The following is a 12588-nucleotide window of genomic DNA, read 5'->3' as shown; positions in this document are numbered from 1 at the left end:
ATCATAATATACCTTAATATATGGAAGACTTTTGCCTAATATTTTTCAATAGATGAATCAAGCAAATGGTTTTTCATTAAACTTGTGTCTGTAGTATCTAAGTGGGAAGCGTTTAGTCATTGTTTGTGTATGAATATGCCTTACAAATACTTTCTGGAAGTCCCTGATTATCATGCTTCACTAGAAATACATCAGGAGTGAACAAAGCGGGACCTCTTACGTGTCTTAGGTTGTCATTTAAAAGTATCTTTAATGTTAAACTGGAGAAGAGCAAAGTAAACCTAAGATCATAAAAAACAAAACAAAACGAACAAATGAAAAAAAAAAACACAGGCTAAAGTTTTTCAGTCACTGATGGACTGTCATGGGCAAGGGCTCGAACCTCCAGATGAGGGTGAGGGCCGGCAGTGGGAGAAAGTGATGGCCAAGGCTTTGTGGGGGCTGCCACCCAAAGATTTCAAAACCTCAACCTACACTGTTACTTAGATCCCGGAAGCTGGACGGCTGATTTCTAGCTGCGTCAGAACATTTCTTCAGTTATGGACTATGCCAAGAATCTAATGAAAACAATGGACTTCACTTTGTGTGTGTGTGTGCACACACACACAACTTCTGTACACTTCACTTGATTACCTTGGAGATGATTTTTGCTATCTAATAGGATTATAAAAAATAATCAATCTCTCTCTCCCTCACCCCTAGCCACCTCTCTCCGACATAAGCTTTGGTTTTGATGCCCAAGCTGGCTGCTAACTCCTGGGCTCAAGCAACTCTCTCCATCACTGGATATCTGGGATTACAGACACAAGCCACTGTGCCTGATAAAACAATGCTTTTCTAATTGGTCTGATTTTTTTTTTTCAAAGCAAGCAGAATTTAATGACCACTGTTGTTTATTGTTTTTACTCTTTGGGGGCCCACCAGCCAGCTCCCAAATAATCACACCCGGAGACTTATTCTTAATTATAAATGCCTGGCCTTAGCTTAGGCTATTTCTTGCCAGCTTTTCTTAACTTTAAATTATCCCATCTACCTTTCCCTCTGGGCCTTTACCTTTCTCTCACTTCTGTAATCTTACTTTCACTCTTACTCCGTGGCTGGCTGTGTGGCTGTGTGGCTGTGTGGCTGTGTGGCTGTGTGGCAGGGTGGCTGTGTGGCTGTGTGGCTGTGTGGCTGTGTGGCTGTGTGGCTGTGTGGCTGGGTGGCTGGGTGGCTGTGTGGCTGTGTGGCTGTGTGGCAGGGTGACTGTGTGGCTGTGTGGCTGTGTGGCTGTGTGGCTGTGTGACTGTGTGGCTGGGTGGCTGTGTGGCTGTGTGACTGTGTGGCTGTGTGGCTGTGTGGCTGTGTGGCAGGGTGGCTGTGTGGCTGTGTGGCTGTGTGGGGTGACTGTGTGGCTGTGTGGCTGTGTGGCTGTGTGGCTGTGTGGCTGTGTGGCTGTGTGACTGTGTGGCTGTGTGGCTGTGTGGCTGTGTGGCAGGGTGGCAGGGTGGCTGTGTGGCTGTGTGGCTGGCCCCTTGAGTCCTCCTCCTCTCACTTCTTGATCTTGCTTCTTCTATTATCTTTCTGCCTGCCAGCCCCGCCCATCCTTTCTCCTGCCTTGCTATTGGCCATTCAGTTCTTTATTAGACCATCAGGTGTTTTACACAGGCACAGTAACACAGCTTCACAGAGTTCAACAAATGCAACATAAATAAAAGTAACACACCTTAAAATAATATTCTACAACAGGCCATTTCTTAAAAATGTAAGTAAATAAAAAATTTTAATTTAAAATAAATGTTGTGTAGAAACAAACTGGAACAGAAAGTAAGGTTTAAGTCTATCCAAAAATAATTTCAATGGAACCAGGCAAAATGGTGCACACCTTATAATCTCAGCATTTGGGAGGCAGGCAAGAGGATCTCGAGTTTGAGATTACCATCAGCTAGACCATGAGACTCTGTCTCTGAATAAATAAGTAAGTAAGCAGGACAAGCATTCTCCCTAGTAGACAATTGACTCTGACGTGTGCATGGATGGAAAAGGATGTTGCGTGTCACCAAGACTGTGCCAGCACATCGCATCAGCGGTTCTCTGGCCAGCTGACGGTGGGCTTGGACCTTCATGGCTCTTCAAGTTGAATTTGAGTTGCTTTGCTGTTCCCAAGCCAGTGAGGTCATCTCTGGCAAGATCCTCCTTTGTCAAGAGAGAGTCATTTTCCTCCTGAGGCAGTGAGGCAGAAGTAACACATGCCGGGATTCTCAGGGTGGTTACAGTGTAACCGCAGAAACATCCAGAAAGTAAGCGGCTCTCAGCCAGTCAGGCCTCTGCTTCAGCAGCGGAGCACTGGGCTCCTCGCCCTCCAAGCCAGTCCTCTGAGGAAGATTCGGCTTGCAGGGAGTTTTGCCTCCTCCAGCAGAACTACGGCAGTGATTCCAAGACCTTGACAGAGGTGGACCCAAGCTACCCGCCTCACCACTGAGCACACTTCTCCTACACGTGACTCGTCTATCAGTCCACAGCTAACGTCACAGCTTGTTTCAGTCAGCTAGGTTGACAGTGTTCTGCTCCTGGGGCCCAGGACGAAGCTCAGCAGTGCGGCATGTACAGAGCACATACCAAGATCCTGGGTTTAGTCCTTACCTCTTCAACAAAGGATTGCTACAGCAAAGCAAACAAAAACAATCCTGCTTCATAACATGCCCCATGACAGCTAGAATTATCCTCCCTCTGTCTGTCTGTAGTGTGCTTCCTCTGTCTGTCTACAGTGTCTTCCTCTATCTATAGTGTCCTTCCTCTGATGGGGGAATGTCTTTCTGTATGCTGTGAAAATATGTTGCTCTGATTGGTTGATAAAGCTGTTTGGCCAATGGTGAGGCAGAATAGGGTTAGACAGGACATTCTAACTATAGAGGAAGGAGGAGAAAGGGAGAACAGAGGAGATGCTGCCAGCCACCAACATGAAAAGCAAGATGTAAAGGTACCGATATGCCATGAGCCACGTGACAAAGTATAGATTTATAGAAATGGGTTAATTTAATATATAAGAACTAGATAGCAAGAAGACTTCCATGGCCATAGTTTAAAAATAATATAAGCCTGTGTATGTTTATTTGGGACCAAGTGGCTGCAGGATGCAGGTGGGAGAGATTCCATAAGACTGGAGAAAACTTCTGGCTACATTCTTCCGTCTGTCTATAGTATCCTTCCTATGCAAGTCTGCTTGCAAAGACTTTTCCATGCTTTAATGAAGTTAGCCTATCTATATTCATTTATTGATTCATTCATATTCTCTCTTTCTCATTTATGGTGTGTGTGTGGGGCATGCAGTTGTGGGGAGGCCAGAGAAGACATCTAAAGTTCTGTTCCATCACTCTCCATCATGTTCCTTTGAGACGGAGTCTCTCACGGAACATGGAGCTGATCTGGTGGCCAGGAAGTGACAATGATCCTCCCATCTTAGCCCCCCACAATGCTGGAGTAAGGCGTGATCTAGGCTAGGCCTGGTTTTTACATGGATGTGGGGATCCGAACTCAGGTCTTCAGGTTTGCACAGAAAGCTGTCTTACCCATAGAGTCCTATTTTCAGCCCATAGATGTAGCTGGAATTTTCTCCAGTCCTGCCTGGCCACATGGTCAGGACAAACCTCTCTCACCCGCCAGTCCCACAGCCACTCAGACCCAACCGAGTAAACACAGAGACTTATATTGCTTACAAACTGTATGGCCCTGGCAGGCTTCTTGCTAACTGTTCTTATATCTTAAATTAACCCATTTCTATTAGTCTATAAGTTGCCATGTAGCTCGTGGCTTACCGGTGTCTTACATCTTGCTTGTCATGGTGGTGGCTGGCAGTGTCTCTCTGACCCAGCCTTCCACTTCCCAGCATTCTCTTCTCTGCTAGTCCCGCCTATACATCCTGCCTGGCTACTGGCCAATCAGTGTTTTGTTTTTTGTTTTTTTTTTTTTCAATCAATCATCCACAGCACTTCCCCTTTTTCTTTTTTTTTTTTTTCAAAAAGGAAGGTTTTAATTTTAACATAGTGAAATTACATATAACAAAACAATTATCAAGCAAGAATTACAGTTACAATATTAAAGAAGATATCCTATCTATCTTATATTTGTGAGTCTAAGGTTTTATATCTAACTTATCTTTTATTATAACTGAGGAAATTATAACTATTTAGTCTTCAACTAAATCAAAGACCCCAGAAGGATATACTATTACCTGAGAAATGGGAGAAGGATGCAAGCAACTTTCGGGAGTCTTACAGGGTAGACAGAGACAGCTGGCAGCCTGGACAGTCACCTAATATTCCTTCGTAAATTTGGGGCATCTGTCTTCAGCCCACAGGCCTAGAGTCTCTCAGTCATTTTTTTTCTGTGTCCTATAGAATGTTTGGCAGTTTCCTCTGTGAAGCAGGATATGAAGAACCATTTTGTCAAGCAAAGTTCAGTGGTCACCTTTCTATGGGTCCTGCATGTCCAGTTGATCAAGGCAAGAACAGTTTCTTGACCAAATGGCTATTTTTGCCAAGGTGAAGATAAACTCTATATGGAGTGTCTTCGATGCCCATCCTCCTCTCTGAAGTAAATCAGTGCTGCCAGGAGCAGACATGTCTCACTGTCCAGAAAGTCTAAATTTTTAAAACATTTTAAATACCATATTCTGTAGGTCTTTGAAGTGTTTGAGGATTACCTAACTAATTGAATTATATCTATTCATACCTAGAAAACAACATGACTGTAAGTTTGACTATCATAGAAGAATAATTATTAATCTGTATTTCTTTTTTTTTTTTTTTTTTTTTGATTTTTTCGAGACAGGGTTTCTCTTTGTAGCTTTGCGCCTTTGCTCACTTGGTAGCCCAGGCTGGCCTCGAACTCACAGAGATCCGCCTGCCTCTGCCTCCCGAGTGCTGGTATTAAAGGTGTGCGCCACCACGCCTGGCATAATCTGTATTTCTTAATTATCCATTACAATTTAAATGAGTTACATAAACATAATACCTCAAATGAGAATAGAAATATATGTACAGTATAATAAAAATTAAGTTTAAACTTGTATCAATAAACTAAAATCCATAGCAATGTAAAACATTTTAAACAAGTTGCTCTTTAAAAGTAGATTCAATAATCTACCTTTTCATCCTATCATATCTATATCATATCCCCTTTTCTTCTTTAGAAAGAGATCACATTTATAATCAACCTGATTTAAATAAAAATATTGGTTTTACTCTCTGTCCCACACCAGAGGGCTCTTCTGATATGGGACAAAAGAATTTTTTAACCTTTTTTTTTTTTTTAGTAATATGTTTGGGTTTAGAGAAAGAGTGAACCAATTCTATCTCCAAAGCCAGCTTGGTATATTTGGGAATTTAGGCGTAGCTTCTCTTACTACTTCCTGCTGGAGGGGGGTGCTGTATCTTATGGGGACACAAAGAAAATTTTAGGATTATGGAGTAGTCCCCAAGGGTCTATCATCTGAGCCAGTTGCCTTGAAACTGTTCTGGATGTTGGATCATCTGGGCCATGGTGTCATTGGAGACCTTTCAGGGGGTCTTGGCTGGTCAAACCTGATGTATCTTAATCTGGAACAAATCCATAGCCTCTGGCTTTCTGTGGAACCAAAAGCAGAACCTCCTTTTCAAAACAACATATCCTTACATCCAAATTTTGAAGTCAAGGTATCTTTAAAATATACATATTGGCTTAACTCAACAGCTTTTACAATCAAATGTTTTTTAGTGGTTAAAAATCCCAAAGACAATACAATCCAGATTCTCTGTGTAATATCCATCTTTACATGGCTTATTTTTTTTATACTAACTTTACTATTTCTTTAAAGGCTTTATTTTTAAAAACTATTTCTTTATATAACTTTTTTTCTCTCTTTCAAGCCTATGTACATTTTTACACACATTGTAAAGCATTTAAAGTCTTGTTTCATCTGAATCTGTCTTATTGTGAATCTATTGTTTTAAACTGCAGCATTACTAGGGCTAGAATAGTAGCTTTGGCTGCTGGCTCCACCCACCTCAGCTTCCCAACATGGCGGTGGTATGTTTACTACCAGTTCTGGGCCACCACCAGCTCTGGGAGCCATCAACTCTTAGAAACAGTGGTTCTATGCTTCTATCAAAGCAGTGTGTAGCCCAGAAACCTTTTTTTTTTTTTTTTTTTTTTTTTTTTTTTTTTTTTTTTTGAACTAGCAACTTGAGAGAGACAACTAGGAAGCTGTTTTTAGCTCCGTTTTAAAATCTTTTTTCTCAGGTTTTAGGTGGAAACTCTTGCCAACCCATTGGGTGCCATTTGTAGCTAGAGTTTTCTCCAGTCCTGCCTTGCCCACAGTCAGGACAAATCTCTCTCACCCACCAGTCCCGCAGCTGCTCAAACCCAACCAAGTAAACACAGAAACTTATATTGCTTATAAACTGTATGGCCGTGGCAGGCTTCTTGCTAGCTGTTCTTATATCTTAAATTAACCCATATCTATTAATCTATAAGTTGCCACGTGGCTCGTGGCTTACCAGTACCTTACATCTTGCTTGTCATGGTGGTGGCTAGCAGCATCTCTCTGACCCAGTCTTCCACTTCCCAGCATTCTCCTCTCTGCTAGTCCTGCCTATACTTGCTGCCTGGCTACTGGCCAATCAATGTTTTATTTATCAATCATCCACAGCACATATATATGTATGTTTTGTTTTGTTTTTTGGTTTGTTGAGACAGGGTCTCACTATGCAGCCCTGGCTGTCCTGGAACTCACTGTGTAGGCCAGGCTGGCTTCAAACTCAAAGAGATCCTCTCTGCCTCCCAAGTACTGGGATTAAAGGCATGTACCATTATATCAAGCCTTACATTTAAAAAAAATAAACCCAGAAAAAATTTATACCTTCTGTCTTAGTTAGGGTTTCTATTGCTGTGAAGAGACACCATGAGCACAGCAACTCATAAAGGAAAACATTTCATTGTGGCTGGCTTACAGTTCAGAGCTTTAGTTCATTATCGTCATGGCAGGACATGATGGCATGCAGGCAGATGTGGTGCTGCAGATGGAGCTGAGAGTTCTACATCTGGATCTGCAGGCAGCAAGAGAGACTGCCACACTAGGGGTGGCTTGAGCATATATGAGACCTCAAAGCCACCTTCACAGTGACACACTTCCTCCAACAAGGCCACACCTTCTAATAGTGCCACTCCCTATAGGCCAAGCATTCAAACACGCGAGTCTGTGGGGCCATACCTATTAAACCCACCACACCACCCTTTTCCTACCCTCCTCCCTCACTTCTTATACCCTCCCTTTCCTTCTCCGTTCCCTCTGCCTTCCTATCCTTTTCTCTTCCTTTCCATTCTTCCCTCCTTTGTCCCCTATGTTACAAGCACTATGCCACTGAGCTACACCCCAAAGCCCAGCAAATGTCTTGTTTAAGGCATTGGTCTATACACAAATACCAACGTTAACTCCAAAAGGCTACAGAAAGAAATGTTTGTGTTTTCATTCTTCTTCATGCTAAAGGGAAGTGGACTGACAATGTCGTTCAGTGGGTAAAGGTGCTTGCTGCTAAGCCTGATGATCCAAGTTCAATATCTGGAGTCCTCACCGTGAAAGGGGAGAGCTGGGTCCTATAAGTTGTCTTCCGAGTACAGGGATTCTGTGTTAGCACACACACTTACAAGCACACCGAGTAAGTAAATAAATATATTTAAGTATAAGAAACCACAAGAAAAGAATAGGCCACGTTTGAAGCACATTTGAGGTGGGAGTTTCTCCTGTGTGTATGCCTGAGTGTCATGAGCGTGTGGTGCCCTCAGAGGCGAGAAGAGGGCCTTAGATCCTGGAACTCTGGTTACAGATAGTTGTGATCCTCCAGGTGTGGTGCTGGGAAGGGAGCTCACCAACCCTCCCCTCCTTTTTCTGAGACATGTTCCCATTGTATAGCCCAGGCTGGCTTGTAACTAACTCATCCATCTAGCCCAGGCTGGCCTGTAACTGACTCATCCATCTAGCCCAGGCTGGCCTGTAACTAACTCATTCATCTAGCCCAGGCTGGCTTATAACTAACTCATCCATCTAGCCCAGGCTGGCTTGTAACTAACGCATCCATGTAGCCCAGGTTGGGCTCAGACTCCCAGTTCTCCTACCTGTTTTTTTTTCTGGTGCTGGGGTTGAGCCAGCAGGGTCTTGGATATGCTTGGCCAGCACTACCCACTGAGCTACACATATCCAATCACACTGAGCACTGAAATCAGAACTAGAGGGATGAAACTTTGGTCCCACTACACTTTCTTTCAACAGTTTTCAGTTTCAGCAGCGAAAGCAAAAATTCAAAATAATCTAATATATTTTATTTAGTTCTCATCAGTGGTGAATTAGTTTGGAAATCTTTCGCCCTTATATCTGGCTCTGGGTTTTTTATTAAAAGGCCATTTAAGAAAAAAACAACACCTGGGAGTTCAAGGTCAGCCTGGGCAACACAGTGAGACCCTCATCTTAGACAAACCAAGTAAAAGGAAAGCAGCATTTCTGTTTTCTGTGGCTGGCTTGATAAATACATTGTACATTTTTCTCTGCACTGTCAATCTTCTTGAAAATTTGCTATGGAGAATAATCTTGGGGGTTGAAAAGACAGCTTGGTAGTTAAGAGCACTGGCTACTCTTATCTGCTTTTCTAGAGGACTGGGTTCAATTCCCAGCACCTACACGGTGGCTAACAACTGTTCCAAGGGATCTGATACACAGACATACATTCAGGGAAAACACTTATACACATAATTGAAAAAAAGTAAAAAGCTGGGCAGTGGTGGCCCACACCTCTAATCCCAGCACTCAGGAGGCAGAGGCAGATGGATCTCTGAGTTCGAGGCCAGCCTAGTCTACAGAGTGAGATCCAGGACAGCCAGGACTACACAGAAAAACCCTGTCTTGAAACACCCTCCCCCCCCGCCCAAAAAAAAATGAAATTATTCTGGCATTCCGTAATTATCCTGTCTTTGTCATTCCAATGGCTATGAATTTATATTTTTGTAAATCAGCTGGAGAACATTTCAAACCACTTTTGTAGGATAGGCATAGATGCACACCTTAATCCTAGTACTTGGGATGTACAGGCAGGAGAATCAAGAGTTCAAGGCCAGCTAAGCCTGTGTGAAAACTTGTCTCAAGAAATCACTTTCATATAGAGCATAATAGCATTAGAAAACAAAATACATTCACCCAGGAATGATGGGCATATTCTACTTTTTTTTCTGGAAGATCTCTTGAATAATAGTATTACCATACAAATCAATATTTACTCTTAAGTTCCCACATGCGTTTCACCTGCTTTATGCTTTCTGAAACACCCAATACTTCCTAAAGGTTTGCTGTTGTTCTGCTGGCTGGAGATCAAAGCCACTGCCTTGTCCATGCCAGGCAGACACTCTAACACTGAGCTACAGCCCTCGTCCCTGGTGTCTTAGTTACGGCTTCCATTGCTGTGATGAAACACCTTGACCGAAAAGCAACTGGGGAGGAAAGGGTTTATTTGGTTTACACTTCCATATCACTGTTCATCATCTAAGGAAATCAGGACAGGAATACAAACAGGCAGGAACCTGGAGGCAGGAGCTGATGCAGAGGCCATGGAGGAGTGCTGCTTACTGGCTTGCTCTCATGGCTTGCTCAGTCTGCTTTCTTATAGAACTCAGGACTAGCAGCCCAGGGGTGGCACCTCTCCAGTGAGCTGGGCCCTCCCCTATCCATCACTAACTAAGATAGTGTCCTACAGGCTTGCCTACAGCCCGATCTTATGGCAACACTTTCTTAATTGAGGTTTCCTCCTCTCAGATGACTTTCAACTCTGTCAAGGTGGCATAAAACTCTCCAGAATAAGGCGTAAGGAGACAGGAACTAAGCAGCACCCCTCAGAGGTGAGGAACCAGAGGCTTCTGATTTCTCTGTCTCTGTCTCTATCTCTTTCTTAAGTAAATGAGAATAAAAAGTTCAAATAATAATATTGCACATAATCTGTATTTCCACTATTGAAAGTCCCTTTAAACTTCTGTAATTACAACAAAAATATATACAATTATTATGATTTTTTTTCTCGCTTTTTAAAAAAAAACTTCTTTATGGTTCTGAGGTTATGTAGTAGTTTAAGAAATGTCTTTCATAGGCTCTGGTATTTGGATACTTGGTCCCTGTTGGTGGCATTTTTGGGGAGTAAATATATCACTGGAGGCAGGATTTAAGAGTTTGAAGCCTAAAATCACTCCCAGTTTGCTCTTCCTGCTTTTCACTTGTGTTTGAAGACATGTGCTCTCAGTTTCCTGTTCCTGCCACCATGCCTCTCCCACCATATGGACTCTTATCTAAAACTATAACCCAATAAATCTTTCCTTCCATAAGTTGCTTTTGGTTACAGTGTTTATCACAGTGGCAGAAAGGTAACAAAGACAGAATGGAACATGCGACCTCAAGAATACCAGGCAAGCGCTCTACTGCTAAACCGCACCTCGGTTCACTTACTATTGCTAAGGTTCCTCGATGCAAGCGAACCAACAAACAATGCGTCAGCCTTGGCTGCGTCTGGAAAGCTGTTTCAGTGAAGGGCTGAACCAAGTGCCTTCGGAACACCTCTCCATCCACCTACTGTTCCATGCAGAGCCATTCTTCTCCGTGAGCACCCCGGACAACGTGCCTGACACCCTGGAGGGCCTTTCCTTTGGGAACTCACCTAGTGCTTTCCATCTGCAGCTCAGGTTGCTAACTATGAGTAGGTTTAGTTGGCTGCAGAAACAATTTATCGGCTAGATGGGATGTGAAATAGTCTCCTGCTGCACAGAAATCCCTGGATTGTTGATCTGATATGTTTCCATCTTTACATTTTCAATGCTAAAACTGAACTGTTTGTTTTGGGGTGATGACGGTGAACTGAATGGGCAAAGCAGGGGACAGGAAGTGGGCTGGCCTGGACAGCAGAGCCATGACAGCCAGGGTGCCTGCCATAAAATAACAGTGTCTGGAGGGACTGCAGACACTAATGTGTGTCTACTTCCAGCTGCAGTCAGGGTGTGTGTGTGTGTGTGTGTGTGTGTGTACATGCATATGTATAGAGGACAGAAAATGTTGGGTATTTGTGGTGATATATTGTGTATCCCAATATATTGTGTACTCTAATAAACTTACCTGGGGATCAGAGGACAGAGCCAGCCACTAGATTAGACATAGAGGCCAAACAGTGGTGTCACACACCCTTAATCCTATCACTTGAGGATCTCTGTGAGTTCAAGGCCACACTCGGAACAGAGTCAAGCAGTGGTGGCACACACCTTTAATCCCAGCACTTGAGATCTCATGCCTTAGCTTGGGAAGCACACATGCCATTAATCCCAGGAAGTGACATGGCTGGGTGGAGAATGGTATATAAGGCATGAGGAGACAGGAACTAAGCAGCACCCCTCAGAGGTGAGGAACCAGAGGATTTCAGTCTGAGGATTCGTGGAAACAGGATTGGCTGAGGAGTTGGCGAAGTGAGGTTGGCTGTGGCTTGTTCTGCTTCTCTGATCTTTCAGCATTCACCCCAATATCTGGCCCCGGGCTTTTTTCTTTTTATTAATAAGACCATTTAGCAATTCGTGTTACAGGCATTTTTCTCGGTGCCTCTCTTATTTTTTGAGACAGGCTCACTGATCCCAGAGGCCGCCCACTTGGCTGTGTTGGCTGGCCAGAGAGCCCCAGAGACCGACCTGCCTTTCTCCGTGCCCGCAGTGCTGGGGTTCCCAGGCTGCACCCAGCTCTTACCGTGGTGTGGTGGGTCTGAACTCAGGCCCTGTGCCTGTGCCGCAAGCACGTTACTGAGTCTCTACATTCCTTTTTATTTGAAATTTTAAATTTCTTCACTAGCATATATAAATATATAACATATGCACCATTGTAAAAAACTATAAGATTAGTTATTGCAAGCATCTGCCTGACGGAACACATTTTTGTGATACGATAAAAGTTTTCCGCATTATAATGTATAATGGGCAGGTTATTTTCCTTTCCAAATTATACAAAGGAACCAAAAGATCTGGCAGGACCAGAATACTCTCAATGGAAAGAAAGCTGAGAAAAGAAAAGTTGAAAGTAATAGAAATGAAAAATCAGGAAGAAGGGCAGAAGAGGAACTGGGGAAAACTCAGGACGGTTTCACAGACTCCAAAGCCAGCATCTGCAGGGTAGGCACGATGGCCCACACACCTAAGTTCATCACTCAGGAGGCTGAGCAGCAAGCTTGCCTAGAGTTTGAGTCCAGCCTGGTGGAGGGAGAAAACAGACATCACAGCACTGTCCTCTGAGCTCTCTCTATGCACCACCATGCTCCCAACCCTTCACCACATCACATACAAGAAGAAGAAGTAATTTTTTAACCCCAAAAGAAAAAAGATTAAGAAAAATATGATTTTCTAGATTGTAGGTACATAGCCTGACTAAAAGTTAAATTCAAATATAACTTTATACCCAGTAGAAAGACATGAAAAAAATTCCCAGGTCCTTTTTTTCTTGTTTTTTGGAGACAGGGTTTCTCTACGTAGTGCTTACTGTCTTGAACTTGCTCTGTAGACCAGGCTGGCCTC

The sequence above is a fragment of the Peromyscus leucopus genome, chromosome 20, assembly GCF_004664715.2.
Source record: "Peromyscus leucopus breed LL Stock chromosome 20, UCI_PerLeu_2.1, whole genome shotgun sequence".
Classification (NCBI taxonomy): domain Eukaryota; kingdom Metazoa; phylum Chordata; class Mammalia; order Rodentia; family Cricetidae; genus Peromyscus; species Peromyscus leucopus.
This window is presented reverse-complemented; position numbering follows the sequence as displayed.